General features: G+C 44.5%; 1 protein-coding gene across 2 annotated transcripts in view; it reads left to right on the top strand.

Moving 5' to 3' along the window:
* The first annotated feature begins 4,445 nt into the window (after positions 1–4,445).
* PRR5L (proline rich 5 like) overlaps positions 4,446–11,615 on the top strand; it is a 43,728-nt gene continuing 36,558 nt past the window's right edge. Inside the window, exons 1-2 of one of the 2 annotated variants that reach the window (XM_049825976.1) lie at positions 4,446–4,613; positions 5,895–5,964. The gene's annotated coding sequence lies outside the window, so the exon portion shown is untranslated. The remainder of the gene's footprint in view (positions 4,614–5,894; positions 5,965–11,615) is intronic. The other variant, XM_049825975.1, reaches the window with a different exon arrangement.

Genomic DNA, 11,615 nt, shown 5'->3' with positions numbered 1-11,615 from the left:
GCTGTTTGTCTTCTCAGAGGTTTGCCACTGACGTGACAAACAGTGCTGTACAGAGGAGGAAGCTTTAGAAACACAGAAATTAGAGATGGAAAATTCCTCTGTAAAAGATCAGCTAGCCCACTGTGCTTGGTAGGCTAAGGGATAAACACTAGCATTGTGCTTACTTAAAATACCGCAAGAAGTCTCCTGGAGCAACTGCTCCACCAGGCAGTGGATCTTGCAGCCAAGCTATTGTAACAGTATTCATCCTCATCCTTTTGCTTCATTTCATCCTACTTTCTCTTTCCTCACAATAATAATGCTCTCACTTCTGCAAACCTAAATAGTTGTTCTCCCACGTTGCCTACTTTTCATAGCTTTGTGTCCTGCACGCCATGCACAGCTGTACTTAGCTCTTTCAACTCCTATGACAGCATCTCTAAATCAATCCTCATCACTTTTACTTTTTTAAAAAATTAATTCCTTTATGTTTGCTGATGTCTTTTTGACGAGATGATGTTCAGGACTGAATGCAGTATTCCAGGGGGTTTATGCTACAATACCACTAACAGAGGCCTTTGTTACAGTTTCTGTTTATGAACTCTACTATCCCATTGTTTTCTTGTTTCTGTTTTTTTCCCCCCTCCTGTCATCTCAAATTACAGGCATGTCTAATTTACTGTCTGCTCTCCTGCTATTTTAGGTCTCTTTCAGTGTTACAGCTTCTGAGAATCCTTCTTCCCAATGAATAGCTGTGATCTGAATTATTTTTCGCCAGATGTAGTATAGCTGCATTTTCCCCTGTGGAATTACATTTTGTTTCCTGAATATCATTTGTGCCAGAGCTTTGGCTTGTAAAATTAATAGAATAATGTACCCTCAATCCCACATCTTGGAGGTGTTACCCTCCCTTCTGCTCCCCTCCCCAAGCTTGAAACCGTAAAAATGAACACTGAAAGACAACTAAAGAAAAATTCAAACATTTTTTTCATTTTGCAGGAGTCGTTTAAGCTTCATAGCATCACCATGGAATTTTCTCACTACAGCCCCAAAGAAAGGTGAACCACATTGTTAAATAATTTGCACAATGCCACTGAGGACTAACAGACTTGTCCTCCTCACTGTCTGAGCTGGGAGAGGAGGTTGCAGCTCCCAGCTTATTCCCAGCTCTCTGCCCCATGCTCCTTGGTAGAATCTGCAAGGTAACTGCAAGCATAGCTACTGCCAAATCCTCTGCTGTCAAAATCATCCACTTTAGTTGAAGTCAAATTTTTCTCGCTTGCTTGTGTGCCCTCTCTCTCTCTTTTTCATTGGACAGCTGGAGCGAATACATGCTCTCCCAGCAGAGGGAAAGGGAAAAAGATCTTTGGTGGATAGGATAAGAATAAACTGAATGACGGTGACCTCTTCACCTAGTTCAGCTGCAACCCTCAGCTCTTTGAAAAGTAGTGCCAGAATTAGGGATGCTCTTCAGAAATGATGACTCTCCTCATTGGCCTCCTCAGAGACCACACATGTGGGTCTTTTCCCAGACCTCACTTCTGGGAAGCGCATGATGCTGAAGACCTGTTGGATCACAAGGCCAAAGCAAAGGCAGTATGTTGTGGATTCATCCCATCATCAAGTGCATTATAAAGCAAACCAATAAAAGGTCACATCTGTTAGTCACAACTCTTGTGGTTTGGCTCTTATTGAACACCAGGCTGTGTGAGAGCAGGACGTGTGTGTGCTCAGAGCTGTCTTGCTATAGAGTGTGCTGCAGAGAGGACGTGTGGTGTTGAGGCAGAGTGTCAAAAACAAAATTAAGGCTGTAGCTCTTTTTCACATATCCATTTATTATACAAATGTCTGTAGCGACATCGTTGGTGTTGTCAATTTGCCGGCTTTTCGTTTTTCCGAGATGATGCTGTAGACTTGAACAAGGCCACAGAAGAGTCGACTCCTCTCACACAAAGCATTTGCACCATGTATTGGCTTCGGTGCTGAAAGCAGACGCCTGTAAATTATCACTTCTCTGTGTAAGGCAAGGAGCTTTCTTTGGAAACCGTATTCTTCTCTTTTTGCTCTAACCAAAGCTAAAAGGGAAAAGGGACCTATTAAAGGTCATTTTTCTCATCTGTCAATCTAAACATAACTCTTTTCTCTTCAGAGCCCTTTCACTGCAACCCTATTCCACTCAGGCAAGCTTTAAGGCAGGATTTACCTTACCTAACTTTGAAAGGTAGGTGTGTTTTGCATAATCTCAGATAGCTAAAGTTAGGTAAAATGAATCCCACCTAAGCCTCTGCTGGGCTAATGTTTCTAATTGTCTGTCTTGCCTGCCCTTGCCACATATTAAAGCCTTCCCAGTACCTGTGCTCCTGCGTAAGATAACCGGGGGCCCTCACTGCCAATGACAAGGACTCTTTCCTTTCCACAGAAGCCTCACTTCTTCCTAATGAGGAAATCAAAGAGGACCCCCCTTCTTCCCAGTGCCGTGGCAGGGATCTTTTCAGCTCTTTCCTCCCTTTCCTCCCACAAGTGGGAGTCCAGCCACACATCAGTCTGGTCACGGTAAGTCTCTGTTGTACCCTCAGTGGTAGTTCTGAAGCTAGAACCACACAGGTATGGACAGGTATGGCGAATAGCTTCCCCCTTGTAAAACTGGAGATCCACAACTCTGCATGTGCAAGGATTTGTCCCACACCTGAAATGTATTGTCAAGTTTTGATTCATGAACATGTGAGCTAAAATTTGGGGAAAGATGGCAGCTTGTGTGCTTTTTTTTTTTTTTTTTTTTTTTTTTTTTTTTTTTTTTTAGGAAAACCTGAGAATTTCTCTCCGATGCCCCCTCACTGGGTATGTCAGGTCACCATTCTCTTCACCTGCAAATTCCTTAGGATGTTTGCTGGCTCATGGAGAACAAACAGTTCAACTACGGTAAATCACATTCTTGCTTCTGCAGCCAAACTACCCATAGTGGCGGTCGCTTCCAGGCTATATCATGAGCCACAGACTGAGACCACCACTCAAACTCCACTTCAGCAATGTTGTCTCTAAAAAATTAGTAACTGTTGGCTTGAAAAGCAGCTGCAGAATGAGTGACAATATGCACTTTTAATTGTTAGTAGATGAAGAGATGCACTAAAATTTTATGTGCTGAATAGGTGTCAACTCTCATTGTATGCCACATCAGTCTGGGACAGGAAACGTGTTTTTGTATGTATTCATATAGCTTGCAGTAAAGTCCTGTCTGCAGGCCCCAGGTACTGATTTCATGTTCATACCAGTAAATCCTATTTGTATAACCAGTAGTAGTAATGGGCAGCAGGGAATGTTCACAGGACCTCAGTGAGTCTTTGTTTTACACATCTAGAGATAGAAAAGGAGGAAGAGAGACATGAGAATACCTCTCCTACAAACATATGGCAAGTGTTCTCACGTAAGCTTGCTATAGAAATCTACAGAACAACTTACAAGTGTTAAAGGATCTCAGCACGGACTGATGGTACTGGTTCCAGAGCAGCACCAGCTTTTCTCAATTTAAGACCAGGTGCAACTCAGTTGTAAAGTCACAATTTGAGTTCTCTTAACAAGCGGTGCATTGGGTTACCAAGCATCAGGGGTACCACGTGTAAACTAATTCACAAAAGCCTCTTAAGCCGTTAAGAGAAAACGATCCTGGTTTACGGATTTGGTCCCTCTCCTTTAAGCACTTCAAAATGTCAGCGCTTTACATCAACGAGTAGCTCTCCAAAAAACTGAGTTACAGGTTGGATGTGATCGCTGGCTGATCGCAACTAATTGCGGCTTTCTAATCTCCTCGAGGACCCCGAATTACGGTGACTTTTTTTTTTTTTCTCAGCAGTTTCCTGTCTGATACCCGCTGCAGACTGCGACAGCTGAAGAGAGCAAAACGGCCGGCGGAGCCTCGAACCCTGCGATCAAAATAAAGTAAGCCTTCTCTTTAAACGGCACGTCTGCCTTTCCCCCGCCCCGCACGTTTTATTGCCCACGACGACCCGGGTTCTTCATCTGGAGCTCGGTGCGAAGGCGAATCCCGCTCCCCGAGCCAGCCCGGCGGCAGCTCCGGCATCTCCCGGACCAAGTCCGGCCCGGGGCCGGGGAAGGCGGCCGGGGCCAGGCCTCCGGGGCTCCTCCATCCTTCTCCCTTCCCCTCCTTGGCTAAAGGTCAGGAGAACTCAAACTTCCTGACTGCGGCAGGCAGGCAGGCATCCCCCGCTGCCCCCACCCGGCCGCCTTTTGTCCCTGCTGGGCGGAGCCAGGCAGAGGCAGCTTCTTAAAAAAAAAAAAAGAAAACAGCCCATAAAGGCTGCCGGCAGCCGGGAAGTGTAAAATCCCGGCCGGCCGGTGGCAAATTCGGCCGGATCGCGGCGAGGAGGCGGCGCGGAGGGGCCAGCCCAGCCCCCGGCAGCCGCCCGCCCCGCAGCCCGGCGCGGTCGGGCCGCCGCTGCCGCCGCCGGCCGGGGGGGGTTGCGCGGCCGCGGGGCTTTTGGCGACCGCCGCTGCCCGCGGAGCCGGCGGGGAGGGCGAGGGGGATGTTTCTCCGGGGGAGGCTCGAGGAAGGGAGCGGGCTGAGCCGGCTCCCCTCGCCCGGCGGTGCCTCTGAAGCCGAGGGCAGGCATAAAACCTGGGTAAGTTCTCCATTTAAAAAAAAAATAAAAATATTAGAAATAGACCCTCCGGCTCCGCAGCGCTGCCGAGTGAGTCATTTCCAAACCAGATGTCTCGGGCTGAGCCTTTTCCCCCCTCCCCGGGAGACGCAACGATTCCGAAACCGGGGATGAAGGGAGAGAGGGGTTTCTCCCCTCTTCCTCGAAAGAAACCGGATTAGCACGTAGCCGCGGCAAGAGGAGACGACAGCCGTGAGTAGCAGGCTGCCCGCTTAAAAAAGTGGAGCTCCGTCCCTTTCCCCCTTCCCTCGGGCCTCTCCCCCGTGGGGATGCCACTCGCGTTTCCCCGACGAGCGCTCGGAGCCTCCCTGCCCCGGGATTATTTACAGGGCTTTCCATTTTCGTGGGCATAATCTGCTTTTTGGTTCCTTCAACTGCCAAACCCGCCCCGGCCACCTTCTCGGTGGGACATCAGCCACAGCCACGCACCATGCCAGCAGTGACCCCAGCCAACACAGCCCCTGCCTCTCTGGGCTGAAAAGAATAGTCCAAAGCGCAGCTATTTCTTTTTTTTTGTTGTTTGTTTTTTCTGCCTTTTCCAGTCATATGATGATTCGTTCATGGAAGTGGGCCGTCTCAACTAGAGGGATTTTTTTTGTTTGTCAGCAGCAAGTGCTGAGCGTATTTATAGGCAATGCTGCAGTTTTGTGGTATGGAAGGTTTCAGTCACACAGAACTCATTGGTACCTGGATCAGTGTGCAAGAGCCATTTACATCTTGCGTATAGTGCTGTATGTGCACGCCTATTTAATGTATATACCTGTAGATCTTATTTCACGGTGAGGCAGCGTGCACCGGGCACAGAAGCTGATGTGTAGGCTACGTAGTTTTTTTTCTAAAACAGGTGCCACAGCCCAACTGTGCAGTAGTCCCTAATGGTATAGACAGATCAGCAGAGACAAGACCTTGTGCTCTTCTGATAAACCGACTTTCCTGAAACTAGGAAACCACCTAGCTAGGGGTAAAATCCTGCCCTCTGACCCCTGTGAAGAACTTTGTTAGCATGTTGGTGACGGAAAATGAGCTATAGTTGAAAATACGCGTGGTAAGTTATGCCATCTATTTTACAGCCATGGGAAGGATGTTAGGTTTGGGAACATGATCCGTGGTAGTAACCCAAATCTAACGGCATTTCTGTGTAGATAAGTGGAGAATTGTGATGTAAGAGCACTTGTATTCTTTTTTTTTTTTTTGCTGTTTAGATTAAATTTCTCTTATTAAAGCTATTTATATTTTTTACAGCCAAGAGAGACCATTGTGACTGATTGACCTGTCACATAGGGTGCAGAGTGCCGAGAGATTCCTGCAGAAGGTTTGCGACTTTTCTTTTAGCTGTAATGTGTAAGAGATTCATGAGCTTAAAAGTGCTACCAAAGTACTGAACTAAAAAGAGAAAATATGATTCTCTTGTGTTCCAAAACTCAAGAAAAAGCAGGCTTCCCTTCCCAAGTAAATGAAAATTTCACAGTAATCGAAGACAATGTATGCTCTTGATACGCAGTTCATAGACAACGTATGGCATTCTTGCTAAGATTTGAGTGCCATGGACTTCTATAACATATCAGAGGGAGGAAAATTCTTGGACTTGGATTGAAAAAGAGCTGCTTCTTGGTGAAGCTAGGAAGATGGTTTTCCAGAGGTGGATTATTCTGTGTTTGTCAATGACAGGGGTGTCCTGAATCTCTCATTGAAATAGCTGTCAAGTCAGGTACGGTGCCTTGCACTGGGTTCTATGTGGATGGTACCTGCAAGTTGGCAGTGCCAAGGGTGGGCAGGGAAGCTCAAGCCCACTCAAGCCCACATGGGACTCTTTTTAGCTATGTCAATTTAATAGCAGTATTTCCTCTGGCAGTTTTACAGCAGAATTAAGGTGACAGTTTCACATTTCTCTTCAGCCTTCAAGATAAAATTCTTTGTAATTACTTTAATGCAGTGTGTTTATAGGCCGTCTGATGTTAGTTGAGGCCCTGATAAGACTTCCAACGATCACCTTCAAAGTTCAGCTGAACACAGGAAGTGTTTACTGACTCCTGAATCCCTTTTGGAAGAATTTAAATTCCTTAAATTTCTAGCAACCAAAGACACAGAACAGGTGAGATGTTTAACCTTTTATTTGAGAAATAAATAGATGTAGCTTTCATTCTTATGGAAAGAGTGGAGGAATGGGACTTGAATGCATCACCAAGGGCTTAGAAGTAGCAGGCAAATAAGTACTAGAATTGTGTCCTTTTTGTAACTCATTTTCAATGAGTTCAGTTTTCATATGTGACTTTTCTAGATGCCTGTAGTATTTGTGGGTTTTTTTCCCCATAATGCATGTCCTTTTGTACTCATTGTTTCTGCTGATGTAAATTCAAGCATAAATATATACTGACTAAGTATGTGCTGGGTTCCAGGACTTATTCAGTAGGGCATAACAACTCATTCTTACTACACGAGATAGGGCTAAGTGCAACTCAGAAGACGAAGATTGCGCCGAGCAAAAACCTGGTTATGCTAGAGCTGGCTGAAGGTGGGCTGTGATGTATAAGCAGGCTACTTAACTCCCATGTTTTGTAGCCCCAGGGTTAAAAATGTGGGGTAAACTTATGTTTTTAATAACAACAACAGGAATGTGGAAACAAAAAACAAACAAAAAGGAGTAAGTATGAAGTGCAAGAAAGCACAAAGATGATAATCATTCTAGTTGCAGTAGAGATAGTTCCTAAAGTAATTGTAGTTGGCATTTTGTTTGATTTTGATGAAGTGTATCCTGCATGCTTTCTGATTAACGTTCCTGGAAAACTAAGCATGTCATTACATTTAGACTGATATGACTTTTTTACTTCTGAAACTGTGTTCTCACCCCCACCCCACCCCATGCTTCTGCCTGGCATCTTTCAGAAAGCATCCCTGTGGCTCTCCCTTACATGTTCCCCTCTTGTAACTTTATGAATTAGTTTATGAATTTCACCATGTTTGACCAAGGAAGGAAAGGTCTAAAAGGACAAAGTTTCTCTGAGCTTTGTGAAAATGTTTTTAGAGCCCATGTTGGAGGAAGGGCTCTTGCTGGGAGTTCTCCCCTCCTGTGTGTGTGAAATTCAGAAGGTAGTGTGATGCAGGAGAGGAGGGCTGGTTTAGTTCTGCTGTTCATGTTAACTAGCAAATATGAACAGTTTATTTGTTGAACAGCTATGGCTTTTATTTTAAATACAAGCCAACAGCTTCTCCATATGCTCAGCAAAACTGCTGTGATCTCTACAGACTGTTCAAGGTACGTTGTCATTTGTTTTGAATAAGTTTATACACATATTTCCTGAGTTTTGCAGCAGATGCTACTTGGGAGTTATTGGAAACAGGTTGAAGCTGCTGAGTTGGTTTCTGGGTTCGAAAACACATTTGTCAATTCAATCCAAAGGTCTTTTCTACAGCAAAAAGTTTGATAGCTTACTGATGTTTGTGTCATCCAAGTGATATATTCCTGGCCTGTTTTGCTCCAGGAGGGTTGCATCTACTAGCGCATCTATTAAATGCTATTCCTGACAGCGGAAGGAAATAACTATTTAGGCATGTGTCATCTTTTTTTCTTGTTTTCATGCTATGGCTTGTTCCCATGTAGCTGTACTGATTAAAAGTCATTCCAGTAATCAACAGAGTTAAAGACTGGTAGGCCTGGGAATAGCATAGGCCACCGAACTGGGTGTCTGGGCTCCTTGGACTGCTACTTTCCTATTAAATCAGTTGCGGTTTTTAGAGTGTAACAGCTTGAGTAAAGCCTTGTTAATAGAATTGGAGACAAAGCAACAGTGATTTTAACTCTGCCGTCTGAGGTGAGCTACGTCTTAGTGGATGAAACTCAGAAGAGGGATGCAGATGAGCTTGATGCTTAAAAAAATCCATACAACTTTATGGAATGCCTAAAAAACCCTAATGCTTTCAGTTAATCAGAAAATGCAGAAATATCTCCACTTTTCCCCCTCTTATCCCTTCCTCCTCTCTATTGGATGGGGTTCTTTATTTAACCAAAGAGATTAATCCAGTCCATCAGTTTTATGTTTCTTAAACTCCACTACATTTTTGCTTCTTGCCTTTCATAGCTAGGTTTTTGGTGTGGTAGTTTCTTATACAGGGAATAAAATTTGTTTCAACCAGATTAAATCAGTTGTTCATGCATCTAGTTCAGATTTGTCTCTAGCTTCATACTGATCAGCTAAGTGATTCTAATGAGGTATTCTCCTCTATTCTCCACCCAAGCATTTCAGAGTGTTTTGCAAACATGTGGCGCCTTTTAATAGCCATAACAATTTTCTCCATTTCTGTATGATGTGAGTCCAAAGAATTAAGTAATGTTTTTGAAATAGCACAGAAAACCTGTGGTAGGGAGCAAAATAACTTTGTTGTCTTAGATGCTACTACTATATTACAAAATATTTCTTTTTCTGTATGTTCCTGATCTCTTTTCACATTGAACTGGCTCACTCTGTGCCATAACTGACTTCTTACACTTTTTTATGAGGAATTGTACTATCATGTATACAGATGTGAAATAGCAGTCTTACTTCTAACTGGCTGTCAACTCCAAAAGGGTTGCAATGTTCTCTGAATTACAGAGATGCTTCTCAGACTGTGGTGGGATATAAGCACAGGTTTTCCCCCCCTCCTCTTCTCATATATTTCCTCTCACTCTAAGCAGAGTTTCACTTTGAGTTTCAGGTTTGCTTTAACCTCAGCAACTCAAAGCAGAACTAAGTGGAAACCACTGAGTTTCTTTTCAACTGTTACACGGCTCTGCTATCAAAGCCAAGTAAGATCTGTTTGTGAATTTGTTTGAGATGTATTGTGAATAAAGGCATGATGTGGGTCCAGTTTGAAAAGGGAATATACAAAAGATGGGGGAGGAAAGCAGGGATTCTGAGGTCTCATTTGTGGAGATGGGGAAGGTAAGATCTTCTTTTGAGTAGTCAAAGAGCAGCAGTAAAATTGTTGGATATATGGGTGCGTACCAGAGTGTCAACAGTTTGTTTTGAGGGGGCTGTTTTCCCATATTCTGTTGATGTCACTTCTACATACTTCAGCTCAATAGTTAAATTCTATCACGTTTAATTAAGGATAGGTGAGACCAGCAGAACATCTCCAGACTATTTATGGGGCACCAAGTCACTGCCTTCGTGGTGGGTTAGCCTGGCAAAAGAATAATAATTAAAAAAATTGACACCGTTTAGTGTTGAGTCAGCTTTGGAAAGGAGAGGTAGATCAGACGAATCCTTGTTCTCTCCAGCTGTGCGGAAGAATTTGAAAAGCTTCATTAGGTGATCCTAGAGGGATGTTTTTGTTTGGTGAAGGTGCATGGCGCTGGGTAATGCGCTTCGGCTGGCTGAAGTCCTGCGTTCACTGGCCAGCGTGTAACCCGCGCGGAGGGCTTGAGGAACGGCTTCACATTCTGCTGTGGGACGGCATCTGGGGCGCAGCTGAATGAGGTGCGGGCGGAACGCCGTCCTTCTTCCTGCCTGGATCCTGCCCTTGCGCCGAGGAGTGGGGGCACGGCCCCTGCCTGCACCCGTGGCCTGCGGTCCCTGATCGTAGCATCCCCAGGGCTTCCCCTCGCAAAATTTCTGAGCTGGTTTTGTTGGTGGGGTTTTGGAAAGAAGTGGCGTGACTACGCGGGTAGATAAAGCTGTCTTTTTAAAGTCTGCAACGTGAACCGTTCGTGCTGACGAGATTGTCAGACCTGCAGGCTGGTCTTGCACGCTTCCATTTACCTTCCTGAACTGGGGAACGTCTCTTAGCGTGGGCCGTGCTCCTGGCGCGAGCGTGAGCACACCTGAGGATATACTGGTCCTTACGGGAGGGGCTGCTCACAAGAGAAAGCATCTGCACTTTTCCTTGGTGTTTCAGGGCTTGACTCAAACCATATTAAGACTAATATTTAGATTCCTGTTGGTTTTGTTGGGCTGTGGCTTAAGCGCTAAACTTTTCACAAGTCAGATTTCCAAGGGCATGAAGGCATGAAAGGATGAGGTATAGGAAGGAGCATGCCTCGAGATTGGACCCCAGAGCGCCTCCAAAATTTTTGACACTCTCGCTTTCAGTAACTTCTGACATACATCTAAGACACAGCTTCTGATCAATGTTAACCAGAAGGGACCTTTGTTAGTTATTGAATAAACCTCAATTTGATCATCTTCTCTCCTTCTGAAAAGGTGGCCTTGTTTATTTTTAAGAAATTGAGCAATTGGGGGCTATAAAAGGAACTGAATGTACTGTAAAATTAACGGTGGCAAATGCTGTCTGTGTTTTCTTAGAATATAAACTAAGTTCATGCATGTGTAGTTGTGATGACCTAGAAGACTTGAAGTTACAGGTTGTGGGCTGCTTTCCCACTTCTCAGTACGGCTCCGTAGCAAATAAATGAGGGGGTTTTGTCAGAATAATGTCTTCAGATCTTGTCAGTTGAACTTGACTCAAGGATTTTGCCAATCACATACTTTGTTAAGGATTTACTGGGCTGGAAGGAGAATCTAGGTGGTTCTCTGCATAATTTTTGTGTCTGAGGTAGGATGAAACTGCTTATTATGAGACTGTAGGCCTAGTATGGTGGGGGATTTTTCTTAAGATTATGCTTCTTCCACACCCAGAATCATTAAAAAAAAGCTCTGGTCCATGTTGCAGTATCCAGTTTGTGTATTTTATGGTCATAGGTCATCAATGTCACGATTGCACGAAGAGTATAAAGGAGAGGAGAATGGGCAAGTGGATATATTTCTTCATGAAGGGCCTGGGTTTTTTACCACTAAAAAAAGTTTAAATGGCAAAACGTCACTTATATCTGGATAACCCCTCATTCTTTGTTGCTCTGTTTCGGGAGGCCTTGGAAATGCTTGTTTGGATGAATTGAGGATCCTGGGATTCCTCCACTCTCCCTTCCCCACCTTGCCATCTGGCTTGAAGTTACTTTTTGACTTGTGGCTTTTTGGTGTGAATTTG

The sequence above is a fragment of the Accipiter gentilis genome, chromosome 22 (genome assembly GCF_929443795.1).
Source record: "Accipiter gentilis chromosome 22, bAccGen1.1, whole genome shotgun sequence".
In the NCBI taxonomy this organism is placed as follows: Eukaryota; Metazoa; Chordata; class Aves; order Accipitriformes; family Accipitridae; genus Astur; species Astur gentilis.
Note: the sequence above shows the minus strand (reverse complement) of the source record. Positions and strands in the feature narration are given on the sequence as shown.